Raw genomic sequence first — 20,605 nt, 5'->3', positions numbered from 1 at the left:
CCAGAAAATCAGAGACATGTAAATTCCAGAATGCCTTTTTTATTGACAGTAAGAATAATGGTGCTATTTATAAGTTTGAGAAGGCATAATGATTTTATGCTTTGTCATACTCAAGGAAGATTAGTTTTTTTCTCTTTATTTTTTAAGGACCAAAAAGTCTATATTGCAACTCAATATAAAAATTTGCAAAAACTTAATTCTAACAATAAACTGAATCATTTTGGAGAACTAACAGTGTATTATGAGCATGAAGATATGATGATGACATTAGAAGGAATGTTGGTCTTAAAGGGATACCTTGGTCCTGCCTAAAATTAAGGATCATTGGTTCCCTAACCTCCAAACCTTTCCAAATCACACAGTAAAAGAGAGTGACATCAGTACCTTGATCTCATAGATAAACTATTAATTCTACATTGATTTTGTCTTTAAAGTAATTTTTTCTCTATTTTTTTAAAGGTACTAAGCCTCATATAGCTTTGGTGTGTTTAGCAGAATGACACAGATGAAACGTGGATAAATAGTAGTATGATGTATTCTTCCTCCTTTCACCCCAGGATGCATCCCCTAGTATTCAGATTTCAAAGTTGACTGAGATAGATATTGATATAGAGAATGCTTTTGTGGATTATTACTTGTTTGCTCAGTGAATTCCATAATCTACTTTTCTATATCTTGCTCAGATTCATTTCCTGGAAAGCTGACTTCTATAAACTATATCATCTAGGCCACTTTTCTCTTTGGGTTGAATCCAGATTTGAAAAATGGCAGGAGTTACTCAGAGATAGAGAAATTATTTGTAAAATTTAAGCCACCCTAATTTCCTGGTAAGCTGTTTTCACAGTCACCCTCATTATCCTAAAGTGTACAGATCCTGACAGATCGCAGTTTTCCTTATATGTTTAGATACATGTTCCTTATCAGATATATGATTGCAAATATTTTCTTTCATTGGTGGTTTGTCTTTTTTTTTTCTCTTGACTTTTATTTTAGGTCCAGGAATACATGTGCAGGTTTGTTAGATGAGTAAATTGCATGTCTGTGCGGTTTGGTGCATGAACGACCCCATCACCCAAGTAGTGAGCGTACCATCCAATAGGTAGTTTTTCAACTCACTCCCCTTCCATTCTCCCCAATAGTCCCAAGTGTTTATTGTTTCCATGTTTGTGTCCATGTGTTCTCAGTGTTTAGCTCCTGATTGTAAGTGAGAACAGGCGGTATTTGGTTTTCTGTGCTTGCATTAGTTCTCTTAGGACAATGACCTCAAGCTGCATTCACATGTATTTTGAAACATAGAAGCATTGAACTGTGATGAAGACCATATTATCTTTTTTGGGTTTCTTTTACTTCTTGTCATTCTAAGAAACCATTCTAAGAAGTCATTATCAAATTAGAGGGTATTCAGATTTGCCCATAAGAGTTTTCTAGTTTAAATTTCTACATTTAGGTCTTTCACCCATTTAGTTATTTAATATTGTGAGAGGTAAGAATCTCTATATGTGCTATCCAGATGTTTCAACAACATTTGTTGAAAAGACTTTTTGTTCATTAAATAATCATGGCACTCTCATCAAAATAAATTGACCATAGACACATTACTTATTTCTGAATGTTCGATTTGATTCCATTGTTATACCTGTATATAAATACTGGTACCTCGCTATCTTGATTACTGCTGCTTTTTAGTAAGTTTTAATATTGAAAAGTGTGAGTCCTCCAAGTTTTTCTTCTTTATCAAGATTATTTTGTCTATTCTAGATCCCGTGCAATTCCATATAAATTTTAGGATTAGCTTGTCAGTTTCCAAAATTGAGACTCCAAAATTCCAAGATTGTGGTGAATCTATGTATCAATTTAGTGAGTATTGCCATCTTAACAATATTAAGTCTTTCGATCCTTGAACATAGGATTTTTTCCACATATTTAGATTTTTCTTTAATATTTTTCAACAGTTTTGTAATCTTCATAGAGTAAGTTTTGCATTATTTTTGTTAAATATTTTCCTAAGTATTTTATTCTTTCTAATGCTCTTAAACATAAAATTGTAACTTCACTTTTAAATTGTTTGATTAAAGTGTCTAAAACTAAAATTGATTTTTTGTATATTAACCTTGAATCCTATAATCTTGCTGTACTTATTAGTATTAATTTTCTTCTAATGGTTTCTATAGAAATGTATATATACGTATATAAGATAATATATAATTATGTGATCTTGTGTATATACGTATGTATATATGTATATATGATCTTGTGTGTGTATACAAGATCGTATAACACATATATATTAATATGTTATATGTGTGTATGTATATATAGAATAGTGTGTGTGTGTGTGTGTGTGTGTGTGTGTGTGAGAGAGAGAGAGAATGGGGATAGTTTTCCTGCTTTCTTTCCAATCTGTATGTCTTCCATTTCATTTTCTTGCCTAATTGCTCTAGCTAAAACTTCTAGTATAATGTTGAATAGAATTGAAAAGGGTGAGTATCATTACCTTGTTCCTGATCTCAGGGGAGAAAACTTCAGGCTTTCACCACTGTGAAGTTAGCTGTGAGTTTTCCATAGATGCTTTTTTTCTCTTTTTTTTCTTTTAAGTGGGAATAATTTTATTTTCTAACTTTCATCTTGGATTTAGGAAGTACATATGCAGATCTGTTACCTGGGTATACTGTATTCTCCTAAGGTTTGGGGTATGAATAATCCCATCACCCAGGCACTGAACACAATGGTATAATTTGAATTGCAAATAATTTTGCCACACAATAAAATAAATTATGTATCAAGTAGCAAAAAGATTTCAATTTTAATAATAGGCAATTTTCATTGTTTTCAAAATTGTATGAGGGTTTTACCATTTATGAAAACGTTTCGCTTCTGTGGTTACATCAAAAAGAATTTTGTGATCACTTTTTCTTTTCAAAAAATATGACACACCTGTGAAAGATCAAATACATCAGACATATTCAATGTTACTATTGATAAGAAATATTTTTTATTCTGTCACTTTCTACAAGGTCAAAAAGAATCATAAACTTAAGAGGAGGTGAAAGTCCTCTTAGAAATGTTACCTCAAATAATTGAAAGAAGACATGACATCTGAATAAATATTTTACTTTATTTTTCATTATGGCACACTTGTATGTACTGGATTATTACAATTAGGTTTTTGTTTTCATTTAGGTAGACACAATGCTGTTATCATTAACGTTCATATTCTCCAGGGACAGAAGAAGAATAACATACAATGATTTTTTTATTATCAGGTGAAATATTGCAATGTGGCAACCAGATTACTTGGGTGAAAGTGACATATCCTTAGGAGAAAAAATATATTCCTCACAGCAAAACACTTTACTTTTTCTTTCTTTCATACCCGTTGTATTATTTCCTGCACAAATGCAATTTTAATGTCATATTTTTAAACTGGTAAAAAAAATTTCAAAAGACATTCTTATTTCTACCCATTATATGCTTAGGAAATAACATAATTCATTTTCTGTTATTCATACCTCCAACAACAATGAAGAATAATTTTGAGCATTAAAATATAATTTTTTTCATTCGTCTTTTATTTAAGTTCAATTGTTACAGTTTAGTTCTTACAATTGAGTTGCTGCATCACCAGGCTTAACCAACTGGTCTTCACCATGTTACTTAGAGACTATATACACACCATCATCCTAAGATTTATTAAATTATCAGTCTTATTCACTAACATTAATACTGGAAGGTAATATGAGATTGATTATTCTTATTAAGTGCACTGTTTTGAAATAAGACAGGCATTCATAAAATTTCATTGAACAGTACTATACCAAAAGCTTATTTCATATTTTCTCATTAATCTTATTATTTTCCCAAGTGGACATCTGACACAGTAAAAGGAATAAAATATTTATGTACATATATGATACATAAATGATAAATATATGACACACATATGATGTATATATATGCATCATATATGTACCATACATGTGCATATGCATTATATATATGCATCATAGATGCGTTATTATATATATGTGTGTGTGTATATATATATGTGTGTGTGCATGTTTGTATATATATATAATTTTATCTACCTTCCCCAGTTTCTCCAAAAGTCAAACTGATGATATAAACTGGACACTGGTTTCTAAGAGTCTGTGCATTGCAGGCCCTTTATAAGACAAGTGTCTGGGAAGCAACTCAAAATAGTTTCAGCCAAAGAAGAAACATAATGGGTCACAAAACTGAGGACATGGGTGGCTTTGTTTTAATAAGATGGAGTACGAGACTGTATGGAATATTGCAGACACTCTTACTATCTTTAATCTGTGCTATTCATGTATTCTCATTGCCCCGTTTAAGAGACCAATAAGAGGGTGCAGCTTGGATGAGGGTAAAGTGACTGCAGGCCTCTCCAGACATTTTTTTAAAGCGAGATGTGGCTACCACATGCCCTGCTTTCCTTACTGTGTGGCATCGTAGACATGTTATGGTTGTTTTTAAATTTTATATGAATGGCATCATAGACAGTATTTTGTCTTTTTCCTAAGTAATATGTTTGTTAAATGGACCTATGCTCTTGTATAGAGTATCTATGTTAATTGCTACTCCCATAGGCTTGTATTAGTTTGTTCTCATGCTGCTGATAAAAACATACCTGAGACTGGCCAATTTACAAAAGAAAGACACTTAATGAACTTGTTCCACATGGCTCTGGAGGCCTCACAAGTATGGTGGAAGGCAAAGAGGAGAAAATCACGTCTTACATGGATGGCAGCGAGAGAGCTTATGCAGGAAAACTCCCCCTTATAGAACCATCAAATCTTGTGAGACTTATTCACTATCATGAGAACAGCACAGAAAAGATCTGACCCCATAATTCAATTACCTCCCACCAGGTCCCTCCCACAAGAGAAGGAACTCAAGATGAGATTTGGGTGGGTACACAGACAAACCATATCATTCCACCCCACCCCCTCCCAAATCTCATGCCATCACATTTCAAAACCAATTATGCCTTCCCAATAGTACCCCAAAGACCTATCTCATTTCAGCATTAACTCAAAAGTCCATAGTCCAACGTCTCATTTGAGACAAGGCAAGTCCCTTCAGCCTATGAGCCTGTAAAATCAAAAGCAAGTTAGTTGCTTCCTAGATACAATGGGGTTACAGGCATTGTGTAAATACATCCATTTCAAATGGGAGAAATTGGCCAAAAAAGTGGTGCTACAGGCCCCATGCAAGTTTGAAATCCAGCAGGGCAGTCAAATATTAAAGGTCTAAAATGGTCTCCTTTGACTCCATGTCTCACATCCAGGTCATGCTGAGGCAAGAGATGAGTTCCCATGGTCTTGGGCAGCTCCACCCCTGTAGCTTTATAAGGTACAGTCTCCTTCTCGGCTGCTTTCATGGGCTGGTGTTGAGTGCTGGCGCTTTTCCAGGCGCATGGTGCAAGCTCTCAGTGGATCTACTATTCTGGGGTCTGGAGGATGGTGGCCCTCTTCTCACAGCTCCACTAGGAAATGCCCCAGTAGAGATTCTGTGTGAAGGGCTCCAACCCCACATTTCCCTTCCACACTGCCTTAGCAGGGGTTCTCCATTAGGGCCACACCCCTGCAGCAAAATTTCTGCCAGGGCATCCAGGCATTTCCATACATCTTCTGAAATCTAGGTGGAGGTTCTCAAACCCCAATTCTTGACTTCATTGCACTCGCAGGCTCAACATCATGTGGAAGCTGCCAAGGCTTGGGGCTTGCACTCTCTGAAGCCACGGCCCATGCTCTATATTGGCCTCTTTCAGCCATGGCTGCAGCAGCTGGGATGCAGGGCACCAGGTCCCTAGGCTGCACACAGCATACAGACCCTGGGCCTGGCCCAAGAAACCATTTTTTCCTCCTAGGCCTTTGAGTCTGTGATGGGAGAGGCTGCCATGAAGACCTCTGACATGTCCTTGAGACATTTTCCCCATTGTCTTGGGGATTAACATTTGCCTCCTTGTTACTTAAGAAAATTTTTGCAGGCAGCCTGAAATTTCTCCTCAGAAAATGGGATTTTCTTTTCTAGCACATCTTCAGGCTGTAGATTTTCCAAAATTTTATGCTCTGCCTCCCTTGTAAAACTGAATGCCTTTAACAGCACCCAAGTTACCTCTTGAATGTTTTGCTGCTTAGAAATTTCTTCTGGAAGATACCCTAAATCATCTCTCTCAAGTTTAAAGTTTCAGAAATATCTAGTGTAGGGACAAAATGCCGCCAGTCTCGTTGCTATAACATAACAAGAGTCACCTTTGCTCCAGTTCCCAACAAGTTCGTCATCTCCATCTGAGATAAGCTCAGCCTAGATTTCATTGACAATATCATTATCGACATTTTGGTGAAAGCCATTTCACAAGTGTCTAGAGAGTTCCACAGTTTCTCACATTTTCCTGTCTTCTTCTGAGCCCTCCAAACTGTTCCAATCTCTGCCTGTTATGCAGTTCCGAAGTCCCTTCCACATTTTTGGGTATCTTTTCAGCAGCGCCCCACTCTATTGGTACCAATTTACTGTATTAGTCTGTTCTCACGCTGCTGATAAACACATACCAAAGACTGGGCAATTTACTAAAGAAAGGTTTAATAGACTTACAGTTACACATGGATTGGGAGGCCTCACAATTATGGTGGAAGGCAAGGAGGAGCAAGTCTCATTCTACATGGATAGCAGCAGGTAAAGAGAAAGCTTGTTCAGGGAAACTCATTCTTATATAACCATCAGATCTTGTGAGACGTATTCATTATCACGAGAACAGCAAGGGAAAGACCTGCCTTCATGATTCAATTACCTCCTACAAGTTCTGTCCCACAACATGTAGGCATTCAAGATGAGATTTGGGTGGGGACACAGCCAAACCCTATCAAATATCAATGCTATAACATTATATCAATATTCTGCATTATATTTATGCATTTCAATTTGATACATTAGGTAGTTCCCAGATTTAGGACATTATGAAAAACATTGTTACTAATATAGCATTACTTTTTTTGGTGGTGTGTGGTAGACATGAAGACATCCCACCTAGGTCACACTTCAAGGAAGACATCTATGTAGAGCTTCAGAGAATGCAGTCACTGAACAGACTCCAGGTGTCAATTCCTTCAGGACCAGCCTCCTATGCAAAAAGTCACCTTGCCCAAAGCTCTAAAAGTTTGAAAATTTGGTTTGATGTGGTACAAAGATGATGAGCAATTTCATTGCAGAGATCCCCTCTGGGTGACAGAGGCTTTCTTGGTCCTGCAGTTTGTCTAATCTAGCTTGCTTTGTTCCCTTTTCCCTTACTGATGTTGATTCTTAAAAAGTATCTTGTACTCCAAGCTCTGACTCACTTCCTGGAGTGGTCCCAGGAAGGAAGGAATAAGATGGGGTTTGGGAATTGCATCACTCACTGCGCAGGTTGCAATGAATTCCCATCACTGCTGACAGAGGACACTGCCCCTGGCACAAAGTGCCAAGCCAGCTTTTAAACCTTTCAGCCATGGTGAACTGGGAGGGTTTCCCAGTGGGGAAGAATGCAATAGCTGATGTGATATTTGAAGCACTTGAAGCATGAAAAAGCAAAATATCTATAAGAATAAGAGGATTGATGACTCTTGCTAAATCTCATTAATGCTAACAATAGCTGAGGTCAACATCCCCCAAAAAACTCAAACTTTATTTTTCTAGTTCCTCAAAATGAACCAGGCTTTAGAAATTGATCTCATAACTAAAAATTACTGAATCCCAGGCAGAAGGACTCCAAAATATTATGGCAAATATGTGATATACTGATTCAGTGCTTCTCCAAAGGGACATATGGCCATTTACTTAGAGAGCTATAATTAGAATCCATTGTTCTTTTCCCATATGGCTGCTTGGATAGAGTTAAAAGACCCTGCTAAAGGCATGAAGAAGTTCCATCTGAGAAGGAATACTCTTAAAATTTGGTGTGCCATACTCCAGCGTGAACTGGATCAAAAGAAACAAATCAAGGGATGGAAGTGAGAGTTTGTTGAATCATATAACTTTTTATAATGCTATATAATCAATAAAAAGAACACCTGGTCAGAAAACCAAGAGATGAAAGCAGAAGGAGTCCCTCTAAGCACCACTCTCAATGACCTGTTGGGGAATTTATGCTTCCCATCCCTGCAGCCCTGGGATATGCAGGGTTAGAGTTCCTTATCCTCAAATGTGGCACCTTTCTACTGGGGACATAAGAAAGTCAGTTGAACTATAAATTATGGTTGCTCCCTAGGCATTTTGAGATCTTTTGTTTTGTTTTATCAACAATCAGAAAACAGAAAATTGAGTGGTAATTTTCAGTAGACTTCTGTTACACCAAAGAGCAAGGAGAAATCCAAGTGTAACCCACATGATCCATTTGAGCCCACTACTATTTCTTTGTCCACCCATGGTTTAAACAGATACAGAGACTTTGATATAAGAAGGGCATGGAGATCAGGAGCTCAAACCCCTCAAGGATGCAGGTCTCACCTCCAGGTAAGCTACTGAGGTCAAGCAGAGCTATTTGCTGATTGAGAGAGATATAGAATGGTTAATGGAAGGAGAAGAAAATGGGTGTCAATTGTGGCCCTGACAATAACTGCTTCAGTTAGTTTCTTTTCTCTTAATTTTCCCTCAGAAGAGAAAGAAATGCAAGGAGTCCTGGGAAAGCTTTTCCCTGAAAATGTATATGAGAATGTATTTGAGTGCTGCAAGAGATCAACTGCTGTACACAAGAAGACATGCCACACAGCAATCCTCTCAGAGGCATTCTTGCTGGGTTCTGGAATCTCTTTTCCTCTCATGCCTTTACCTGTTTATCTATTCCCACATTGATTACACAGTATGGTATTTGTGTATTAAAATAAGATGTGATTTTTAGTAATGGAATTTCTCCAGGTTTGTTATATCTCTTTAAGATTATCTGGGCTATTTTGAGCCCTTTATATTTTCATATAAATTTTAGAGAAAGTTTATCAATGTACGCACATTAAAACAAACTCTGAGGAAATATTTTCTGAGGTGGTTGTGGGATTGCATGCATTTATAAGCATATTTTGGAAGAAATGCTGTCTTCAAATCTATATTTATGTACAGGCCTCACAGACCTATTTATGTATTAATATCTTTCAGGAGTATGTTGTGTTTTTCATCATATAAATTGTTCCTATATTTTGTTAGATATATTCATAGGTAATTAATTTTTTTATATGATTGTAAATGGTAAAATTTATCATTTTATTTTCTATAACTTTCTGAGTTTTGCAAATGCAATTCATTTATTTTGCATTGCTCTTATCTTTTCCAATATTATTGTATTAATTGATTAATTCTAATATTTGTTTAGTGTACTAGTGCATTCTCTTGCTGCTATAAAGAAATACCTGAGACTGGGTAATTTATAAAGAAAAGAGTTTTAACTGACTCGCAGTTCCACATGGCTAGGGAGGCCTCGGGAAACTTACAATCATGAGGGAAAGCAGCTCTTCACACGGCAGTAGGTGACAGAATGAGTGCAAAAAGGAGAATTGCCAGACGCTTATACAACCATCAGATCTCATGAAACTCACTCATTATCACAAGAACAGCATAGGGGAACCTGACCTCTTGATTCAGTTACCTCACCTGGTCCTGCCTTTGAAATGTGGGGATTACAATTCAAGGTGAGTTTTGGGTGGAAACAAAGAGCTGAACCATACCATAGAGAATCTTTTGGATTATTTTTATTCATATTATTTTGAATGAGTAAACACCTTCACGATGTTTCTGAATATATTATACATTGAATTTTTTGGGTTTTTTTGTGTTGTGCTATCTTAGATCACTGGCACAAAATTGAACAGAAGTAGTGAATGTAGGTATCAGTGTATTTGTAATGATAATTCATGATAGTTTTCTGTATGGATGCATTAAAAAGGACATTTTATTTTTTTTTAATTTGCTTTGCTTTTAAAAGTTAATATTTGTTAAATTTCATCAAATATTTGAATACATCTATAAATACAGTCATACATATTTAATTTCTTATGTGATCATGCAGAAACATTAACATTAATTCTACATTGTCTTTGCATTCGTGATTTATAAAACAGACATCTGTAATTTAATACTAATCTTATTTGTTTCTGGATTTTTATTTACAAATGTTTCATGTAATTTGTTTTTATGTGTATACATATACTCTATGTTCTTGTCACATTTTGTTATCATGGTTCTGCTGGCTTCACAAAAATACTTTTTAAATACTTTCCCTGTTTCTTCACTTTAGAAGAATATGTGTAAAGTTGCTGTTATTTTGGCAATAGCCATTAGGAAAAAATCACTGATAAGGTAATCTGTTTGTGGGATTCTTTTGGAGAAAGATATTAATAATAGGTTCAATTTCTTTAACTGGCAGAATATAAGGTACGAGTAATTTTAAGTTGCCACACAATAAAAAGAACACAGAACATACGCAAGATGCAGACTGTGACAGCATCATTGGATCAGCCTCCTAAACTCTGGCTTCACTCAGCATGTCATTCCTCTAGACTCAGTGGCTCATGCCTGTAATCCCAGCATTTTGGGAAGCTTAGGCGGGCAGATCACTTGAGCCCCGCAGTTTGAGATGAGCTTGGGCAACATGGTTAAATCTTGTTTCTACTAGAATAAAAGAATAAATAAATAAATACACAAAAATTAGCCAGGCATGCTGGCATGCACATGTACTCTCAGCTACTCGGGAGGCTGAGGATTGCTTGAGTTCAGGAGGTGGAAGTTGTAGTGAGCCAATATCGCACCACTTCACTCTACTCTTGGCGAAAGAGATAGACCTTGTCTCAGAAAAAAAAAAAATCTAATTTTTCAATTCTCTTGCTTATCAGATACCAAGAGTTAGAATTGAGAATATTTATAGGATTTTAAAATGAAAATGTGATATAGTTAGTGAGTTGAATGATATCTTCTCAACATATATGTTCACCTGAAACCTTTTATTTAGAATAAGAGTGTTCGCAGATGAAATGAAGGATCTGAAGAAGAGTTCATCCAAGATTTAGCCAGACCCTAAATCTAATGATGAGTTTCCTCATAAGGACAGAAAAGAAGACACAAAGATACACAGAGAACAAGTGAATGTGAAGATGGAGGCAGGAATTGTAGCAACGTGTCTCAGCCAGCGAATGCTACAGATTCCAGGAAACTACCACAAACTAGGAAAGAGGGATGCACAGACTCTCCCTCAAAGCCACCAGGAGAAAGTCATTCTTATTTCAGGAGGCATCTGACCTCCTGAACTGGGAGATAATGAATTTCTATTGTCTTAAACCACAAAGCTTTTGGTAATTTGCTATAGTGGCCCTAGGAAACTAAAATATGACCCTTCATGTATAGATGATAAAAGACAAAGTAACTTTAAGGTTCTACTATATTGAAAAATGTGATTAGTTTTTTTCCACCCAGTAGTCTCTTGACAAATCCCTGAAGGCATTATATCTGTTCTTTCCTTCCACAGAGAAACTATTTGCTTTGGAGGAGCGTTTGTTTTCTCAAAAAGGAAAATAATCCATTGAACATGTAAGCCTCTGATCCTTTTTTTTAATCCACAGGAGAATCAGAAGATGATTTTGCCATGACTAACACCCTGCCAATGACAGAAACAAATACCTCTTAAATTCTTATACTGTCTTTAAACAATTGAAATGCCTTTGACAACTGACCTACACTGCAAGTATGTTTTCCACTCTTGATTGTACTGATCAGTAAATAAAGCCAGAGCCAAACTCTGTGCCTTTTTCTTGCTTAGAAAACCTCAATATAATCCTTGACCATTTGGAAAATAAAATAATGGTGAGGATTGAAATGATTTTTAATAGGTAATTCACCAGTTTTAAAATTTTCATTTTACAGAATAGTCTTGGCTTCAGGCACATAGATAACTTGTTTGATTATTCAAGTTACATATTGTAATTAGTTATTTTTGTTTAAATGAACCTGGTAAATTCTGTTTAATTATTTTTTTAAAAGATGGCCTGGAATTAAATCTTCTCTGTTTCAGAATACTTTCTCTTTATTATCTCAGAGTAGCATTAGAGCGTTTGATCATTGTGACTGTTTGTAATGCATAAATGATGAGTCCAGTGACGGCTTGTACACTTTTATTAACTGAAATTACATGGACCCCATAGAAAAACCAATACTTGAAACTAATGAAGTCTCTGATGTTTTGAATATTTTTTGTACAATCAAGTGCATGTGTATATGTTCATTTTGCTAGTCCAACGGGTATCTGAACCTCAAAAGGCAAAGAATCCCATTAATACTAGATGCAATTTGAGAACAGAAGCATAATCTTTGTTACTGAGATTTCAGGTGGAGCATCCCACAGCATCAGACTTTAAGATCAAATAAGAGACGACATTCCAAGACAATTGAGAGCATATATCCTAGAGGCAGAAAATTGTTAACCTACATAGATACACCCTATCATCATCTCTACCACTACTATGATAGTAATATTCTGGAATTCTGAATTCTGTTGATGGGAAGTACTTAAATCTTAAGTTTACCTGGTGTATCATGGTACATGCACTTTGCGTCAATCTTTAAATCTTCTATTTTTCAAATGGTCGTAGTTCTGAAATGGGAATCCTGTAACCTGTTAGGTAAATGTGATAGTTACTAACTTGAACAACTAGTAAATGTGGACCGCGCAAATATCAAAATAAAAATTGGTAACACAAATTCTATAATGTCAAAGAGAATCAGAGAAGAAATAGGACACAAATATTTCTTATGTCCTTGAGAGCAAAATGCTCTCATGCATCACAAATATTTGAAGTATGCTATTCACCACTAATATTGAAGTACCAATGTGAGGTAAAATTTGTGGTTTGAGAAAAAGCAAACAAAAACAAATGAAACAATCTTTTGATGTATATGCACGTGTCTTGGTCTGTTTCATGCTATCATAATCGAACACTGAAGACTGAGTAATTTAGAATAAACAGACATTTATTGGTTTACAGTTCTGGAGGCTGGAGTCTATTATCCTGATGCTGGCACCTGTGAGGGCCTTTTTGCTGCATCATCAAATGGCAGAAGGTGAAAAGGCTAGAAGCGCAAGAGGGGGCTGAATTTCCCCATTTATAATGGCACAAATCCACCCATGACGGTGGAGCCTTCATGGCCTATCACGTTTTAAAGGTCTCACCTCTTAATACTGTTAAATGGTGATTAAATTTCAAAATGAATTTTGAAGGAGACAAACTTTCAAACCATAGCAGCGTGCCCTTACAAACAATAATTGCATGTGTTTTCATTTAGTATTCATAAGGCCCTCACTCCATATCCTACAGCCGCCTTTTCTATACATGGCAATGTGAAGGTAGGGGTGTGGAGGGAAATAATTGGTTGTCTATGAAGCTTGAAAGATTTAGAAAAATACTTATCAGGCCAAGAAATAATACAGTGGCATACAAAATAATAATTAAAAATTCAAAGATTACACAAGGACAACCACCACCACAAACATGTAATACCTGTAGGCTATGCCTTTTTTTTTTTTACTTTGCTAATTGGAAATTAGATATAGTTTATGCAACGAACCAAGTATTCAAACACAATATGAGAGAAAATCTAAAATGTTCTTAATTGTTGAAGTTGTCCATATTTTACAAATTCAACATGGTTATAGTTTCTGAAAAGTACCTAGGGCTCTAAGTAATAAGCATTGCCTAGTATTCAGAGTAATATACATGCGCTAGACTCTAGAGTCTAGCATAGCTCCTGTACATAGCATTTCTTCCCTTCAAAGAGTTACCATGCTGTATGAAAATCATGTGATCCTTTAACTTCTCTCTGCATTTAAGTAATTAAGATCGATTTGAGAGTGACCATGGTGACATGCTGCACTTGCATGGCTATTCATTGGATATTGCTAGAGCAAAGCCTGTAAGGCATCTTTTAAGGACAAGGAGCTCCACATAGGCAGATGACCTATTTTTATAGGACATTCTTTTACTTTCTAAAGTCAAGAGAAATATTTTAAGAAATTGACATTTTGTTTCTCTCTTGAGCACTTATGTTCAATGAAATAAACTACTGTTTGTTTCTATTGCTTACCATCTTCCTATGAGTTCTTGCGTGAAAAACAGCTGATATTTGCCTAGTTTGAAATTTTAATTGTGAATATAATTGTTTTCCTACTCTGCTAATTCTAACTAAATTGTGATGAGTCAAAATCATTTTAAAGAGAGAATATGGGGGTTGCATTATTTTTCGTAGAAAATAAATCCACAGAGGACATGTAAATCCCATGAATTCCAGCTTGTTATGAATTGCTTACAAAGTGGAAAGACTGTAGAGTAAGTAATAGTTAGCAATGATTACAAATTTCAGATGGTTTATGCTAATTTCCATTATTTATATAAATACCTCTATCTGGGCACATGTACAATTGGAATCCTTGTTAGCCATAATTATTTGCTGCAATTCTTTGGTGGGTGTTCACATCAAGTGTTTTTTTCCTGCTTCAGTGAACTTCCTCAGAGCTTATTTATGTGATTAAAAATAATCTGGTTCTGAGTTCTCTTGAAATGGTTTATTGTTTTTCTCTCCAATGTAAGTGCAGTGTACAACCATCAGCCGTCCCTAAGAAACTAAAATTGTTTGATTTTTTTTATGTGCTAAGAGAGGACACTCCTCAGCCCTTGGGTGGTCGATGGGACTGGGCGCCGTGGAGCAGGGGGTGGCGCTCGCCGGGGCGGCTCGGGCAGCACAGAAGCCCATGGAGGGGGTGGGACGCTCAGGCATAGCGGGCTGCAGGTCCCGAGCCCTGCCCCGCGGGAAGGCTACTAAGGCCCGGTGAGAAATAGAGTGCAGCGCCGGTGGGCTGGCACTGCTGGGGGACCCAGTACACCCTCCGCAGCCGCTGGCCCGGGTGCTAAGCCCCTCATTGCCCGGGGCCAGCAGGGCCAGCCGGCGGCTCCGAGTGCGGGGCCCACCAAGCCCACGCCCACCCGGAACTCCAGCTGGCCCGCAAGCGCCGGGCGCAGCCCCGGTTCCCGCTCGCGCCTCTCCCTCCACACCTCCCTGCAAGCTGAGGGAGCCGGCTCTGGCCTTGGCCAGCCCAGAAAGGGGCTCCCATAGTGCAGCGGTGGGCTGAAGGGCTCCTCAAGTGCCGCCAAAGTGGGAGCCCCGGCAGAGGAGGCGCCGAGCGCGAACGAGGGCTGTGAGGACTGCCAGCACGCTGTCACCACTCACCATGAGCCCGCACTCCTCAGCCCTTGGGTGGTCGATGGGTCTGGGCACCGTGGAGCAGGGGGCGGCGCTCGTCGGGGAGGCTCGGGCCGCACAGAAGCCCACGGCGGGGGCGGGGGGAGGCTCAGGCATGGCGGGCTGCAGGTCCCAAGCCCTTCCCCGCGGGGAGGCAGCTAAGGCCCCGCGAGAAGTCGAGCACAGCAGCTGCTGGACCAGGTGCTAAGCCCTTCACTGCCCAGGGCAGGCGGGGCCGGCACGCCGCTCTGAGTGCGGGGCCCGCCGAGTCCACGCCCACCCGGAACTCACGCTGGCCCGGAAGCGCCGCGCGCAGCCCCGGTTCCCGCCTGCGCCTCTCCCTCCACACCTCCTTGCAAGCTGAGGGAGCCGGCACCGGCCTCTGCCAGCCCAGTAAGGGGCTCCCACAGTGCAGCGGCGGGCTGAAGGACTCCTCAAGTGCCACCAAAGTGGGAGCGCAGGCAGAGGAGGCGCCGAGAGCGAGCGAGGGCTGCCTGCCAGCACGCTGTCACCTCTCAGCAATAGACTGCTCTTGAGGTAAGCAGTAAGAATAAGAAATGAAATCAAGTCGTTTTGCTTAGTGTACTACAACAATGGAGAATATTTTCTTTTTAATACAAAGGTTATTTAATTTTCCAGAGTAACTCTATTGCATCCAGTGGTGTAATTCTCAATTCATAAGGATGAAGAGAAGTTACCTGTGACCTATTACATAATTTATAAACCTCTTCTTACGGAGAATGATGTGTCTTAGAGGAATAAAAGAGGCATTTTATTTTCTTCAAAATTAAATATTAACAATTGTCTTATACTGATCATGGGAAAAGTAAGCTGCTACCACCAATTCCAATCTATATGAGGCACTTTTATTTAAGAATTATAACTAATGATTCAAGAACTAACTTAAGTCCTATTTTATTTACAATGATTCCTTAATGTAAGAACACCTACTGCATTTGCTCTGTATCCATGTAGGACCTAATTAGAAAGCTGGGCTCCACGTAGAAAAACCAATGAATATTTTTTGATTGATAACTAGCCAAAATGACAGTTTTCCGTCTGTAACCATACAAACACGCATTTTATTTTGAACTTTCATTTTGTTATAATTCTTTATGATTTTATTGGCAAAACCAACAAAGTAATACATTGTTCTTAAAGGAACACATGCTACAACAGAGGTACATTATACATGTTTACCAAAAGTACTGTAGGGTTGTTTTTACATTGAAAAATGCATTTGTCTGTATCCTTTGGAAAATCAAACTGATCTAATATAATTTCATTAAGTCTTTAAACAAAAAATACTTTAGAAATGTATGCAACTAACAAAGGGAAGAACATTCCATGCTCATGGATAGGAAGAATCAATATCATGAAAATGGCCGTATTGCCCAAGGTAATTTATAGATTCAATGCCATCCCCATCAAGCTACTAATGACTTTTTTCACAGAATGGGAAAAAACTACTTTAAAGTTCAAAAAAGAGCCCACATTGCCAAGACAATCCTAAGCCAAAAGAACAAAGCTGGAGGCATCACACTACCTGACTTCAAACTATACTGCAAGGCTACAGTAAGCAAAACACAGATATAGACCAATGGAACAGAACAGAGCCCTCAGAAATAATACCACACGTCTACAACCATCTGATCTTTGACAAACCTGACAAAAACAAGAAATGGGGAAACGATTCCCTATTTAATAAATGGTGCTGGGAAAACTGCCTAGCCATATGTAGAAAGCTGAAACTGGATCCCTTCCTTACATCTTATACAAAAATTAATTCAAGATGGATTAAAGACTTTAAATGTTCGACCTAAAACCATAAAAACCCTAGAAGAAAACCTAGACAATACCATTCAGGACATAGGCATGGGCAAGGACTTCATGTCTAAAACACCAAAAGCAATGGCAACAGAAGCCAAAATTGACAAATGGGATCTAAGTAAACTAAAGAGCTTCTGCATAGCAAAAGAAACTACCATCAGAATGAATAGGCAACCTACAGAATGGGAGAAAATTTTGGCAATCTATCCATCTGACAAAAGGCTAATATCCAGAATCTACAAAGAACTTAAACAAATTTACAAGAAAAAGTCAAACAACCCCATTAAAAAGTGGGCAAAGTATGTGAACAGACACTTCTCAAAAGAAGACATTTATGCAGCCAACAGACACATGAAAAAATGCTCATCATCACTGGCCGTCAGAGAAATGCAAATCAAAACCACAATGAGGTACCATCTCATACCAGTTAGAATGGCGATCATTAAAAAGTCAGGAAACAACAGGTGCTGGAGAGGATGTGGAGAAATAGGAACACTTTTACACTGTTGGTGGGACTGTAAACTAGTTCAACCATTATGGAAGACAGTGTGGCGATTCCTCAAGGATCTAGAACTAGAAATACCATTTGACCCAGCCGTCCCATTACTGGGTATATACCCAAAGTATTACAAATCATGCTGCTATAAAGACACATGCACAGGTATGTTTATTGTGGCACTATTCACAATAGCAAAGACTTGGAACCAATCCAAATGTCCATCAAGGATAGACTGGATTAAGAAAATGTGGCACATATACACCGTGGAATACTATGCAGCCATAAAAAAGGATGAGTTCATGTCCTTTATAGGGACATGGATGAAGCTGGAAACCATCATTCTGAGCAAACTATAGCAAGGACAGAAAACCAAACACCACATGTTCTCACCCATAGGTGGGAGTTGAACAATGAGAACACGTGGACACCGGGTGGGGAACATCACACACTGGAGCCTGTCATGGGGTGGGGGGAGGGGGGAGGGATAGCATTAGGAAAAATACCTAATGTAAATGACGAGTTGATGGGTGTAGCACACCAACATGGCACACGTTTACATATGTAACAAACCTGCACATTGTGCATATGTACCCTAGAACTTAAACTATAATTTTAAAAAAAAGAAATGTATGCAACTTCGAATAAAACAAGAACATTTAATTCTGAATTCATGTAACGATGTTAATGCTCAATGTTTTCACATTTTAGTGAATAAAAATTTTCCTTCAAAACTGTAAAACAGTTTAAATTTACATACACCTCTAACATTTGTGAGGCTCAGGGAATGAGTGTAAGTGAAGACATCTACACTATATGCCAAAAGTTTAAGGTTATAAATGAAGCTAAGAAACAATTAAATAAAATATGCTTGTCCTCCTACCTTAACAAATGAGACTTCAGTGTTGAAACTGAAAAATGTATGTAAAGTTATCTGTGTATATTACTTCTAGACAACTATCAAAAATAATTGAATGTAAATATTAATGTCCATAGTTCTACTGATAGCCAACAACGTGGTGGAGGATGTAATTTATAAGTCATTTTATATTTATAGTAAGCATAATTTTTCTTTGCCTTTCCACATAAGCAATAATTAGGTTATTAAATCTAGGCTGTTTTCACATGTTTTCTTCTATCTATAGCACATATATAAGTGCTTAGATTACAATCGTATTAGAGGTGTACAATATTTTCCCAAAAAATATAAATGGAATGAAATATTTTTAAAAATATAAGAAACAATGTACATTATCATAAAAGTCAATATTCTTATAAAATACCTAAATTAATATTAAAATGTAATAAAATAAAACTAATTGTAACCATTTTAACTAAATATCATTGAATACTTTTGTAAAATAAAACCACAATTTCACCCCCAAATGTCTCTCTAATTTTCAACATAAATTATTAGCATCAAGCTTTATGCATTTTACATATAAAATTATATATACATAGATTTCAGAGAGTAATAAATTGTTGAAAATTATGTATGTTCCTTACTCTCCAATTCTTACACATGATGCATTAATTTTTGAATAGTGCTACAACTAAAATTATAGTAATAAAGAGATTTAAGATACCCATGTTAGCATTTTTAGATGATACTACTTAAGGAAATATATATTTCATTGGTGCAATTTCAGTGGAAGGAAATGACAATTATTATTATTTTTTTCTTCCTTCCTAATTGCTTCTGCCACTAATAGCCTCCTCACACTTTGAATCAATATCCATCTCTAAAGTCTATCGGGGCACAAACCACACAAATTTACAGAATCTAGATGAGATCATAATTTTTTTTTTGTTTTGAAGACAGGACTTCAAGGACATGTAGGAGGAGAAAAAAAAATACTGTGGGGCTGGGACAGTGTGAAACATGACTGTTTTTCCTTTCTTTCTTTCTTTTCTTTTTGAGACAGAGTCTTGCTCTGTTGCCCAGGCTGGAGTGCAGTGGTGTGATCTTGGCTCACTGCAACCTCCGCCTCTCGGGTTCAAGCGATACTCCTGCCTCAGCCTCCTGAGTAGCTGAGACTGCAGGTGCGTGCCACCACACCCGGCTAATTTTTTGTTTTTTATATATTTAGTAGAGACGGGAGTTTCACCATGTTAGCCAGGATGATCTCGATCTCCTGACCTCGTGATCCGCCCACCTCAGCCTCCCATAGTGCTGGGATTACAGGCGTGAGCCACGGCGCCTGGCCATGACATGTGTTTTTAGGGCTAAAGTCACTCTGCGTCAGTGTTGTATGTTAGACACCTAGTGAGAGACTATGCTTGATAAATGCATTTTTTTGAGTTTGTGATATATAGAACCTTTGAAATCATGAAACCCAAGGCAGAGGTACCTCTTGCATAGGTTTAAGTAAGTATTAATTACACACATGTTATTGAGCAAACGTTGAACGGAGGGACACTGGATTTTTACTCAGGTTTCTATAGGTGATTAAGATTCACTAACAAGGTAAACAAAGTATAAAGATATATTAGAAATTTTCTTAGTGTCTTCAAAACTAGCTTTAATGGGATAAGAACTCACTCCAGAAAACATAGCATTGGCAAGTCAATTTTCAAAAATATGACACCAAAAACATTCAAACTGAGATCCAAATAAGAAATGCAATCTTATTTACAATAACCACAAATAGAGTAAAATACCTAAGAATACAACTAACCAACCGAGTGAAATGTCTCTATGAGGAGAATTACACACAGCACAACTGAAGGAAATAACAGGTGACACAAATAAATTGAAAAACATACCATGCTTATGGATTGGAAGAATCAACGTCATTAAAATGGCCATATTGCCCAAAGCATTTTAAAGATTCAGTGCTATTTCTGTGAAACTACCAATGCCATTTTTTACAGAATTAGAGAAACAATTCTAAAATTCACAAAGAATTGAATACCCCAAAATGAAAACATGAGTACAAGGAGATTTTCTGTGTGGAACAGTGGCATCACCAGCAGTAGGAATTTGAGACCCATCTCAATCTTGGTCATGAAATC

The 20,605-nt window shown here is 37.5% G+C and overlaps 1 long non-coding RNA gene across 1 annotated transcript in view; it reads right to left on the bottom strand.

Moving 5' to 3' along the window:
- Positions 1-15,537, bottom strand: part of LOC129528128 (uncharacterized) — a 211,999-nt gene extending 196,462 nt beyond the window's left edge. The window contains exons 1-2 of the long non-coding RNA XR_008673351.2: positions 15,253-15,537; positions 12,558-12,646 (exon numbers count right to left, since the gene is read on the bottom strand). This is a non-coding gene — a long non-coding RNA (uncharacterized lncRNA). The remainder of the gene's footprint in view (positions 1-12,557; positions 12,647-15,252) is intronic.
- Between the last annotated feature and the right edge of the window lie 5,068 nt (positions 15,538-20,605).

This window comes from Gorilla gorilla, chromosome 19 (genome assembly GCF_029281585.2).
Source record: "Gorilla gorilla gorilla isolate KB3781 chromosome 19, NHGRI_mGorGor1-v2.1_pri, whole genome shotgun sequence".
Taxonomy (NCBI): Eukaryota; Metazoa; Chordata; class Mammalia; order Primates; family Hominidae; genus Gorilla; species Gorilla gorilla.
The sequence above is the reverse complement of the archived record's forward strand: the minus strand, read 5'-3'. Positions and strand labels throughout refer to the sequence as shown.